The 13,824-nt window shown below is 37.9% G+C and overlaps 1 pseudogene; it reads left to right on the forward strand.

Moving 5' to 3' along the window:
* The first annotated feature begins 1,155 nt into the window (after positions 1-1,155).
* LOC148014999 (uncharacterized) lies at positions 1,156-1,836 on the forward strand (annotated as a pseudogene).
* The last annotated feature ends 11,988 nt before the right edge of the window (positions 1,837-13,824 follow it).

The following is a 13,824-nucleotide window of genomic DNA, read 5'->3' on the forward strand; positions in this document are numbered from 1 at the left end:
CATGTTATTCATGGCAGATTATGTAGTTTTAGGTTATGGTTTAGGTCATGGAGGGCAGCTATAACGACTCACAAATGCCAACATCGAATGATTACAAACACAGTTTATTTCAACTGAAGATGAATGCCACTGCATCAATGCAATCAAGGAGTAGTGCATAAGAAAATGCAATAGAGAGCTGAAAGTTCCAATTAGCTATAATGAATCCAATGCCAACATGAAATCATTACAAACACAGGATCTTATACCCAATGAGAAGGCAGCAAAGGTGAATCACTTCAAGCCTATAATGGGATTTCTCCATTTTGTACTTGTGCGAGATCCACTTCAAAGACCTTCCCTTGATTGCCTTAGGGGGTTGTGTGTTGGGGGAGAGTAAAAAACCTTAATAGGTAAAAACTTTAATGGAAGGAACTTTAAAGGAAAAGAAAGAAGAAAAAAAAAACAAAATGAATGTCATGGGAGAGAAGGGCCGTTACGGCAGACGTCGTGAAGAGGGGGGCGCGATCTTGAAAAAAAAAGAAGGGGGTCGTGAGCAAGAAAGAGATGCGTCGATTGATGGAGAAGATGAAGGAGATGCTGCAAGGGATGGCGAGTTGCCTATTTGTTCGAAAATTTTCACAGGAGAATGGGGTCATGAAGATGAAGAGGACGTCGCCATGACAGAGAGAGAGAGAGAGAGGGGAGGAAATGAACCAAGATGAGATAAGCGCTGTGCTTTCTCGAACAGTACAGTTACACTCCAAGATCTGCGCGGCAATCGATCGATCGCTGAAGACAGGTCGCAATGGAAGGTCGATACCAGTAGTCTTCATTCATCGTCAGCAACAATATTCGCATCAGCAACAGCAGCACCACAACGATGACAACGATGCTACCGAAGTGAGGAGTCTCGTCTCCATACGAGACGCTTTAGAAGTCCTCGAGGAGCAACTGGAATGCCTAAAGGCATGAGAATTTGCAACAGCCACAGCAACAAAGACATATATATATATCACATTTGATATGGGAAAGAGGATGAAGGCGTGAAGAAAATCATGGTTGCCATGATTGAAAAGGAGGTGCCTTCTTCTGCATGCTTGGTGGAGAGAGAGGGAGAGAGAGAGGTTCGCCATCACCGAGTTACAGGGATGTATCTGAGAAGGACAAAGAATGATGCTTTGGGACAACGTCGAGAGCAACTAGAACCTCATCCCTCCTTCCCCTTCCTCCACTAGCAAGCACCGCTCTTACCCCAAATCCAAGTACAATGCAGAGGAAGATACATTCTTGACATATGCCAAGTTGAGGCGGTCCAAAGCAACATTTGGGCATCTGCCGGGGTTGCAGAATCCCCACACCGATGAGTTTCTGAAGAAGCATTCGAGGGTCAAACTTCGGCCATTTGTGATTCGGACTCCAAAAATACGCTTCAAGCCGCCCATTCCACACGATAAGCCAGTTCTTAAGCATCCCCACAAGGATTTTATCACTTCAAATGCTGTTGAGATAATCCATTCGACACCAAAGAAATTGCCGGTTTATGTGCGGCCGTATGTTGAAAAGCCTGATTACGGAAAAGTTCCAAAGTATCTTGTGAACTATAATAAAGTTTTAAAAGAAAATCAAAGTAAAGCAAACTCAGAAGGATCTAAAAGGCAGGGAGTGGGAATTCAACTAAATACCAGGAGGTTGGAAGAGTTTGAGAAGCAAGAGCTAATTAAAGGGCTTAAGAAGAAGTGGTAGCAAGTGAATACAACATATCAGAAAACCTCAGTAACACTTGATACCTTGGCTGGACTGCAAGAGGACACGGTCTCCAAGGACGTGACGACGACTCGCGGGTTTTACAAGTAAGGGTCTAACTGGTTTATCTAAAATAAATGATATGGCATGATAATTTCTTTAGTTTAATATTTTTAAAATATGTCTTTTAATATGTTTTTTTCATGCTACATGGTTGTTTGCATTTATCTGAACTGGTTTTTATTTATTAAAAATCAAAAACAGTCGAAAACACTAAAAAATGACTCAAAATTATCATAAATAAAATTTTATAAAATTATTGACTGAAATTTTATAAGTTTTGATATTTTTCCTATAAAGCTTATGAGAGACAAAATTTACTGAATTTCTATCAAGATTTTTAAAGATGTTTTGTTATATTTAAAAATTAGGAAAGAGTTATATTTAAGAAAAAGCATAGTTTTCCTTTACGTAAAATGTGTTATTTATTGATATAAACTATGGATTCTTAGTGAAATATTGGAAACAAAATCTCTGATTGGTTAGTGCATTTTTGTTGTAAGGGTTAAAGAAAAGAAATAATGATTTAATAATATTTTACTTAAGAAATGCTTGTATAAAGATATGGTGTTTTGGTTTTGAAAGGAGAGATTATACACGGTGTTAACATTTAGGAAACATTGGAAATTACAAATAAAAAGTTTGGCAACACTTTATAATGATTTATAATGTTAGGTTGCAGTTATAAAATTTAGTTTAAATTAAAACCAAAATAAAATCAAATAATTTAATGATTGGATGGCATGAGGAAAAAGTCTCAGCATCTATATTAAATTTTTACATGTTATTCATTTTACAATCAACTTCTTAAATATACGGAGTGGAGGGCTACTAGGACTCATTGATAAATTAAAGGGTGCTATGGGAATTTAAAATAAATTATGTATGTGGACATGTGAGAGTATGGAAGAACTTGTTTTATTCTGGTTGATGTTTAATAATAGAAAAGAAGGAAAGGACATTATATTCGCAAAATGAATTAAGTATTTAAAAACTAATAAGCAACGACGAAATTTTTATACGGAGTGGGAAACGTCTACCAAGGGAGATTAAAATTTAGGGGTTTATGGTATGCCAGAAATTTTGATTTGAATGTTTGTTCAAAATTAAACAAATAAAAAGAATTAATTTTAATTAGGTGGAGAAAAACATAAAAAGGAACTTTAAACGGAGAGATACAAATAGATCTAAGAGATCTATATCCCTGAAACAACCTTTCCAAAGTCAAACATTAAAAACATTTCCTGGATAAACCGCCACTAGCATGGCAGGAGAACATTATGAGGAGCTGCCTCTGAGAGATGAGGAGAAACCATAGTTATCTTAGGTTTAGCAATTTAGTGCCCAGTATAATTTATTGAAGTTTAGAATTTTTGCAGTTGGACTACTACAAACAACGTTGTAGATTTTAGGGAAGGCTAAGTTGAGTCAAATTAAAACAATTAGTGAAATAATCACTTGTTTAGTGCAACAACTCTTAGGAGTTGGCTTGTTAACCTGGGTAAAAGTGGCTTGGTCTTTGGCCAGTCAAGGACATATTCATGTCCTAAAAATCCACGACAGATCACGAAGCTTAAAGCTTCCTAGTCTTCAAAGTCTACTAAGCAATCCCCCAAGTTCTCTTACTTCTGCAAGTCACTTAAGTTCACAGTAGTCATAAAAGACTTACTTCAACAACTCCCATAAAGACTGTTCACATGCAGAACCACAAAAACCATTTATTACTCTCTGGAAGACCCTGTTCCTATTTGCAGACTTGCTGAACCAGTTTTAGCAAACGCAGAAGTTTATACACAGGTCATATGAAGATTATACGCAACTTCTACGAAGACAACGAATACCACAATTGTAAAAGAGGAAGACTATAAAAGCCAAACAAAATATATAAGCCTTGTATACCCGACTTTGAGCTACGCTCATCCCGCTAACAAGATTTCTAGAGTGTGAGGTCTTTTGGATTTTATAGGATGACCGATCCAAACATGGACGATTTAATGGCTGAAGGTGATTTACTCGAATCAATGATGGAACAAAAGTTGGATTTGATTATGATGCAGCTCGATGAAGAATAAAGAGCCCAACAAGCTTTGCAAGTTCAATTGGCCAATCTACAACGATCTACCACCAACAAAGATAGACCGCAACCCAAAGATCTTATATGATGTACCATTGATGCGACACTCGAAGTCCAATCCATCCGCAAAGAAACAAAGATAAGTAAAAGAAACTTCAAATTTCGTACTTTCAATGGATCTCGAGATGGAAAGACTGTACTTGCATTTATCAATCAGTTTGATGATTACTTCCATGAAGAGACATATGCTGAGAAAGACAAAATTAAATGTGTTACTAATCATTTAGTCGATCGAGCATCTCTATGGTGGACTGTGGTTCGCAAGAGCATTGATTGTCCTGCTACCTGGGAGACTTTCCAAAAGAAGTTTTTGTAGAATTTCCTTCCTCCTCAATTCCATGAAAAAGCCATAAAGCAATAGGATCTTCTACAGCAAAGAGATCGTGAACCTATTTCCCAATACACTGAACGTTTTTGGAATGCCCTACTACAACTATGCATGCTCGAAGATGTACTTGAAGCGACTCACAAACGCAAGTTTATGTCTGGCCTACTTAGACATTACTATGCTGAAGTCAATATGTTCAAGCCAACAACCCTTGAAGATGCAATTTCCTTGGTTCATGACACTGAAGACAAGATTCGAGGAAGAGACAAGCATCCACAACAATTTCAAACTAATGGTAACTATGGTTCCAAGCAATTCAATTCAAATTTTAGAAGATTCAATCAAAGTCGTTTTCTTCCATCTTCATTCCATAAGTCTTGGACACGACCACCTGCTTTGCCATCAAATACCAATCAAAGCCCTAAGCCATTCTCACAGCCAAATCCCAACATTCCTAAATTTCCTGCTATTACCAACAATGTATTTAAAGCCAAACCTATAGTTTGTTACAAATGCCATCAACCTGGACATCTAGCAGCCAATTGTCAATTGAAAAAGCCACCTGTTCATATCAATTATCTTGGCACAATGGAAGAAGAAGAAGAACGTGAGAAAATGCCTAATTTTACGGAAGATGATGATGACATTGCTATTACTTCGGATACTTTTCTAAGTATGCCAACTCCACATTCTTTGTTGACAATGAAATGTTTTGTGCATGGTAAAGAAAAGATTATTTTACATGATGATGGTAGCACACATGATTTTATTTCTACAAAGTTGGTGAAAGAATTGAATTTACAAACTATTTCTACACATTATCGCATCAAAGTAGCATTCCTAGGAACAAGATATAATGGAACACAAGAAGTGCAAAACTTAGAAATTAAAATTGGTGAATATATTGAATGAAGAAATTTCCTAGTTGTACCTTTGCAGTCTAGTGACATTATCTTAGGAATGCCTTGGCGTCATCAGTATAATCGTGACATAGATTATTCTATGCATTCAATTAAAATTTATTTTCAAGGAAAACAAATCACATTGCATGGTATGCACACATCCAATAATTTTCCACTGATTACTCATACTCAAGCTAAACGTGCATAATGTAAAAGTAGTAAATCTTACTTAATTTGGGTGAATAAACTTCAAGCTAAAGAAAAACATATGCATCGTAGGCATACACAATTTCTTGCTCAATTTAAAGATTGTTTTGCTGATAATTTACCACATGGACTACCACATTCACGTCCTAAAGATCACAGAATAGATTTAATTCCTGGTACAAAACCACCATGTAAAGCACCATATAGGCATAACCAAATTGAATAGAAAGAAATTCAAAATCAAATAGAAGAATTGCTTAATAGAGGATTAATTAGACCTAGTAGTTCTCCATTTGGTGCACCTATTTTATTAGTAAAGAAGAAGAATAATGCTTATCGCATGTGCATTGATTATCATGTCCTAAATAAAATTACAATTAACAATAGATATCAAATTCCTAAGGTAGATGATCTTATGGCTAAACTACAAGGTTCTGCTATATTCAGTAAGATAGATCTTAAATCCGGTTATCATCAAGTAAGATTGGATAAATCTGATATATTCAAAACTACATTTAGAACACAATTTGGACACTATGGTTTTTTAGTGATGCCTTTTGGTTTAACTAATGCACTTGCTACATTTAGTCGAATGATGAATCGCATATTTCTGAAATATCAGCATTGTGTTATAGTATTCTTTGATGATATATTGGTATTCAGTAAAAATGAGAATGAGCATGATGAACATCTGTCTTTAGTTTTCAAGTTGTTAAAAGACAATCAATTGTATGCTAATCCAGAAAAGAGTGAATTCTTTCAAACAGAAATTTAATATCTAGGTCATATTGTTTCATTAGAAGGTATTAAGGTTGACCCTAAAAAGATAGAAGCAATTTTAAATTGGCCCATACCCAAAAATGTGCATGAGTTACGTTCTTTTCTAGGCCTTGCTAGTTTTTACAGAAAGTTTGTGCGAAATTTCTCATTACTTGCATTACCTTTGACTAAACTTTTAAAGAAAGGTATTGTGTATAACTGGACTGATAATCAACAAAAATCTTTTGATTTATTGAAACATGCATTAACCTAGCTCCTGTATTACAACTACCTGATTTCAATAGACCATTCTTTTTAGTAGTTACTGATGCTAGTGGATCTGGAATAAGAGTCGTCCTTATGCAAGATAACCATCCCATAGCCTATTCTAGTTGTAAACTGAAACCATCCGAACTTAAATATTCTACATATGGTAAAGAATTGCTAGCTGTAGTACAAGCCTTATGTCAATGGAAACATTACTTAATGAGTTCTAAATTTATGATCAAAATTGACCAACAAAGCATTAGACATCTCCTTAGTCAACCCCAAATATCTGACCGACATATTAAATGGGCAGCTTTCATTCAAAGTTTTCATCCCCTTATACAATATCAACCAGGAAAAGAGAAAGTCGTAGCCTATGCTTTAAGTAGAAGACCAACAATTCATAATATCTCTGTGATATCATTTGATTTTCTTATCCCTATGAAAGATACTTATCATCAGGATATTACTTTTCAAGCTGATTGGAATAAATTAGTTGCCAATAATTGGATTCCTATTGTTTCACTGTCTTACAATAATGGATTCATGTTTTATGAAAAGAGATTATGTGTGACAGTTCCATTTAGATCTTTTGTTTTGAATGAGATTCATTGTCCTCCATATCCAGGTCATAGAGGTATTATATCTACTTTGCGTACATTGACTGAAGATTTTTATTGGCCACATATAGATACTAATGTATCTAACTTTGTTTCTGAATGTTTAGTTTGTCAACGAGTTAAAAGACACCATGGTAAAAAATATGGTTTATTGATGCCATTATCTATTCCATCACGACTATGGGAACAGATTTCAATGGATTTTATCACTGGTTCACCTAACACTAAAGCTAACCATGATATGATTTGGACTGTTGTAGACAAGTTTAGCAAACACGCATATTTCATTCCATGCAAGAAAACTCTAACTGCATCTCAAGCAGCTCAATTGTTTTTGAAAACTATGTTTACTAATCATGGTTTACCAAAAGCTATTATTTTTTATCGTGATTCTAGATTCTGTAATAATTTTTGGATTACTTTGTTTGCTAACTTAGGAACAAAGATTGATTTTTCATCTGCATTTCATCCTGAAACAAAGGGTCAAATAGAAGCTACTAACAGTACTATTTTAGATCTTTTACGTGCTTACACAATTTCAAAACCACACACATGGGGTACACATCTACATTTACTTTAGTTTGCATATAACAATACACCACATACAGCTACAAAGAAAGCACCATTTGAAGTTATTTATGGATATAGATTGTCTACACCTGTTGCATCATTATCAAACAAAATTCAGACTGCTGATGATATTACTAACATGTACACTACTATTTTTGATGAAGTTAAACATATGATTGCCAAAGCCCAGCAATCATATACAAAACAAGCCAATAAGAAAAGATAAGCTATGAATTTTAAAGTTGATGATTATGTTTGGTTACGAATAGAAAAACGTAGATTACAAAGTGTAGATAAACACCCAGTTGTGAAATTAGCACCTAGATTCTATGGACCATTCAAAATCATACACAAAATCAATGCCAATGCATTTAAACTAGAACTACCACAACATTGGAAAATTCACAACACCTTCCATATCAATTATTACAACCCTTTAGAGGCCAATTACCTGTACACCCTATCTATGAAAACCCTCCTTTACTAGATGAAGAGATTGAAATCTTTGAGCGTGAAACTATTATAGATATTGACTTTATGACCACTAGAACTGGCCATAGATATTCTAGATATTTCGTCAAGTTTAAATGCCATCCTGTTAAAGAGGCCCAATGGATGCACGCTAGAGACTTAAATGCTTTTCCCACTTTGTTAGCTCCACATTGAGCTAATAGCAATTGAGGACCATTGCTATCCCACCCCGAGGGTATGATGCCAGGAGGCATATTACATGGTGGATTCCGTGCCACGATGGATTCCGTAAACTTTTATTACCATGGCTCATACACAAAGTGGATTTTTTGTGCGAAAAGTCGATGTGGATGCCTATCCTTTTCGGGCGTTTTATTAATTTAGTGTGTACATGGGTGATTCCATAGTGGGTGATTCCGCAAAATACATATTTAATAAATAAACGTTAATGAGTTTAGAGTGTATACTCGTGATAAATTAAGGTTAGGATTGAATTCTAACCAATTAATTTATTTATGTAGCTGAAGACTGCTAGGTATTCACTTTTGTAGGTTTAATTGTATTATTTTACTAACGATTGTGAATGCTTCACTTGATGTGTAGAGATAGCAGGGATGGCAGTGGAAAGCATTGGAGGATAGCGTGTATTCGAGTTATCGTCAATATTTTGATGGGCGCATACCTTAGGCATGGCATCTATATTTTGTCGCGCTTATTTATTAAGATGCTTGATATTTATTTATTATTTTTGTATGCACATGGGCGCACGATTTAGATATTTGTATTTGGACATTATATTTGGCTACGCCTGACTTCTTGGGCACCCATTAGCTTTATTCTCTATTTGGCACAAAAGTAAACTCAAAAGCTACACTACAACATATACATGCTATAACGACGTTTTCTTTATATATGAAAAATATCCCCGTCGTTAGCGACGCTAATACCGACGAAATTAGCGACAAAAATAGTGAGGCAAATAGCGACGGTTTTGTAGCGATGCTAATGACGGGGAAATAGCCACGCTAATAGCGAGGCAAATAGCAACGGTTTTGTATCCATGCTAATGACGGGGATATTTTTCATATATAAAGAAAATGTCGTTATAAACATTGTTATAGCATGTATATTTTTATTGGAAGAATCTATAAAATAGGAAAAAGCGTCTTCCACTTGGCACCTATCGTGATGAGAAACGGCTCGTCTCGCCGTGACCTTGTACATAAGAAGAAGAGAGCACTCATCCTGAGGTGGGCTTCCTACTTAGATGCTTTCAGCAGTTATCCGACGCTAATACCGACGAAATTAGCGACGAAATAGCGATGCTAATACCGACGAAATTAGCGATGAAAATAGTGATGGTTACAGAGAAATTTCCGACGCTAATACCGACGATTGTAGAATTATTTTGCGATGCTAATACCGATGGTTGCAGGAAAAAAAAATTTACGGCAGAGCTACAGATGCAGCCCTACCACACAAGACTAAGAGACAATTCCTGCTGTCAAAGAAGTTAGACAATCGATCCCAAATAATGACAAGACTTTGCAAACAAGTACTTTCATGACATTAATTAACACAAATGTGCACTGCATTGATAAAGAAAATAACAGAACTTAAATTGAGAAGTTCTACTACGATAAAGTAAATATGGAGTCATGCTACAACATAGAAGTCCAAATCATATACACTTAGCTATTACATATGGAGGATAGAGGCCATAAGGCCTTACATAATACAAGATGGGGAGTAATCCTATGTAGCCTAATCTGCTCTCTACGACTCATCCACATCAAAAAACTCCTCTCGCTGTGGTGGCATACCGAAGGGAGTCTGCAACAGCAAATACATATATAATTGTGAGTACCAAATACAAACTGACATATAATGACATATTTCTCAAATTAGGAATTATATTTATTACTACTTATCGGTCCTCCCCGAGCATAGAGCTTCTCGATCAGGGCACTCAAGCCATACTTCTCCATGTATGTCACCTCTAGTGCAGTCCGGTCATGATTCGTAAAACCTTGCTGTGGCACACAAACATTGAAAAACAACGTACTTGAGATTCATGTTCGAAATACATACATCAACATGGATGTCATTAAATTAGAGTACTCTACCCTATTAATACTTACGAAATCTGCCAAGAATGTTGTGTGGCCGCCGTACCAAGGTGATGCACCGATCCTGCGTCCAAGCACGCCTTTGTTGCATCCTTCTACTGCTTCCACTTTTCTGGAATGGATGTCGCCTCATTCTGGAGAGTACTCCAATCCTCTGTATTATCCAGCCACTCCGGCTTCGATTTGCCCTGCTTGACTGCTTCGCGTGCATCAGACCGCCTATGCGACTGATAATCACACATACGCGTCATCATCCACCCTCTCGAAAATCTATCATTGCTAGAGGGCTGAGGGAACTCTTGATACAATGTATCGATTATGTACTTCTTGTTGGCATTTGGGATCTCCTTCCACTTGTCTGTAATGTTATGCTGAAATACTTGTTGGCACAACTCATGCATCCTAGAGATGACAGCTTTTCCATCATCATTCATGTATAAATGGCCAGAGGCCTTATCTATGAGATACGAGTAACTTGAAAGATTTTGCAAACAGTATTTTCATGACATTAATACAAATGTGTCAAACATAACTTGAATTGATAAGTGCTACTATGAAAAAGGATGCAAAAATACATACATGGAGGAGTGGGTTTTGTGTACTTCTTGTCGGCCCTAGGAGTAATCGGTGGGGTGCATGAAGGAGTGGGAGCAGTATACGTCTGCCCGCCACCGCCAATGAAAGACGGTGTCGACTCCCTGGTGGCATTGCGAGTGGGAGAGACTGCATCTATATCCCCACAACAGGAGCTGCCTCCTCCTCGACTACGTGACTTTGAAGCAAAGCGAGACCTGCGACTACGTCTACTGGAGACCGAAGCATCGGACCATCTAGAGTCTGACAATCATGCTGAGGTGGAACGGGAAAGCTGTGCATCGGCTCTATCTCTGACCCGTGCTAGCTGCTCCAGTGAGAAATGTGCTAGCATCGCATCAATGTCGTCATCTGTAAATTTGTGACTCATCGTGCCGTCCGTGCACAAATCCTAAATCTGCAATATAAGGAAAAATAATAATGTTAGATAATGAATTGCAAGACATAATAAAACTAAGACTTAATTAGCAAGACTTCATTTTAAAATAATTAAAAAATTAGATAATACAAAACACCATACTCCAAAAACATACAAACTGTCCTAACCGGTTTTCAAAAATTGGCATTGCTGTAGTGGGAGGAACGTTTTGATCAAGTCACTTTTGTTTAGGGTTCCAGAATCTCATCTTGACATAGCTCAGTATACATCGGGAGATCTATACAAAATTCTCCACAAAATGAGGACTCTGCTTCATTTTCAAAAAACCCATCCTCTATCTCCTCTATCTCCATAGGTGAGATGTCTTGGTCCTCCAGGCAGTTCATCCTAGTTTCTTGTATGCCTTCTGTCATTGCCGCTATTAAAGGTGTCTCTTCTATGATCGGTACGGGGGTTCTGGCAAACACAGGGATACTCCTAGATGTCATGGGAATGGCATACCACCATTGAGATTGTTGCGAATTAGGGAAAAAGACGACCTGATCCATATTACGATTAGTATAAAAGTCCACTTTGAGATTGCTAAAGCGCATCAAGTATTAGGGACTCTTACCTGCTCACAGTGATTTGGCAAAACAAATGTATCACTCAAATCGGTCCACTTCTTCGTTGAGTCAATCTCAACAAAGCCAATTGGCCCTCGCCGAACAGTTGCACCTGCTCCTTCGAGAGTAACCTTGAACCATTGCACATCAAATATGGTCACGGAGAAACTTCGATAGTCCACTGCAAGGATACTCTGTAAACATACGAAATACTCCATCTTTACAACTACACGGTTTGGATCTGTGGCACGTTGTCGGCTTTCCTTCTCAAACATTGCCATCACTCCACAGTCCATTGTTGAGCGTAACTTGTCGATGTACTCTACTCTGAAATGTTGTCCACGTGACCATGCTGCACTATGGACCTTATACTGGGAGAAGAACAAGTATATTAGTTGCGATTTGTAGTATAGATTATAATTTCTTGGGATTGCATACCTTGGGATTGCATCCATACATTGGGATTGTATCCATGTGAGAAGGCCCACTCTTCTTCAGTAACTATTTCTCCATCTTGAGATGCTTTGGTTAGGGCCTCATGTAGCCATCTAGTGGACATGAGTAGAGGCATCTCCTCTAAGCCCTTCGGATATCGAATGGACCGTTGCCGCATACTCCACGTCGAAAGTTAGATCTTGCAGACTCTCGCTCAACTCGAGCACCCTCATACCGTTGTAGCCACTTCTCCATCGTAGCGCTATGCAGCAAATAAAATCGGTTCATCTTGGACTCCATGGATGCGTCCATCTTCTTCTCTATTCCATTTCCCACTAGGACATCTCCATTCAGATGATCATCCTCCTTAAGTGACCATATCAAGCCTTTGTCCCGGTCCACAGTGGACAACCACTCAGAAATGTACACCAAGGCCTCCAACACTAACCAACCTTCAGCCATGCTACCCTCAGGATGAGCCCGTTGTCGCACAAATCCCTTTAAGGTCTTCATGAACCGTTCAAGGAAAAACATCCATTGACTATGGACTGGACCTGCAACCTGCAATTCATATACAATATGCACTAGAATATGGGTTTATATCGTGTTCATGCTAGTGGGAAGATACTTCTCTAAAAGAAAAGCAGTCTCTACTGCCATGCATTTCGCAAATTCAATCGATGATGTGTGAATCTCTTTTTGGGAGACACACTGAACCAAGTCGGACAATTTGTAAATGGTTGTCCGTACCTCCGATGTCAGAGACCCCGCGATTGTGATCGGCAATATGAACTGTGAAAACCATATAATTAATATTGTGTATAAACAAACGGAGATTCTGAAATCTAATATGCAAAAGCATGCCATATGCAGCCTCATACCGTACATATCTGACACATCTCATGCCAATCATGGGATTTGAGTCCTATCAGTTGGTCATCCTTTGTGAATGCTGTCTTGAGAGAATGCATTAAGCCAGTCGGCATGCGAAATGACTTGATGTTTTCCTTTACTCGTCGCACTTCATTGCCAGACAAAACCCAAGGAGCGCGCGGCAATTGCACTTGACCGTCGATGCCACTTACAGGCCAATATGGTTCCATCTTTCCCACTACTTTCAAATCCATCCTCGCTCCCAGTGTGTCTCGTTGCCCAGTGAGGTGGTCCCATAGCAAGCTACCCACATTCTTAAAAATGTGCATGGGATCTAAAAGGTGGTTAATTTTTAGTTTTTTCCAATAAGTTAGCTCATAGAAAATTGAGAAGCATCGCATTTTACTGGGAAGCGAGTCTTGGTTCACCATCCTGTGATGAAACCAGCTCAGTGCGTTCATTCTCGCAGGAGGGCGACCAAGAAATCCTTCTCTCATGACATGACCCTCTGGCAAAAAAGCCCGATGTCCCTCAAATACCATCTTCTTCGTAGATTTTGACATACAAGAATCCAACCTTGGTCCACACAGAGGATATGCATGGTAACCTGACGTGACTAGCCCTGCAGAACACACATGTACAATGAGGCATGTCATAACACCAACATCGCTCAAAGAAATCTAGCAAAATAAGAAAACACGCTTTACTAGAGCATTCTCCATAACCTGGAAAGTCATGCATGGTCCACATAAGAATTTCCCTTATA

Source organism: Lygodium microphyllum, chromosome 24 (genome assembly GCF_053477565.2).
Source record: "Lygodium microphyllum isolate KBCC chromosome 24, Lygodium_microphyllum_v1.1.10, whole genome shotgun sequence".
NCBI lineage: Eukaryota > Viridiplantae > Streptophyta > Polypodiopsida > Schizaeales > Lygodiaceae > Lygodium > Lygodium microphyllum.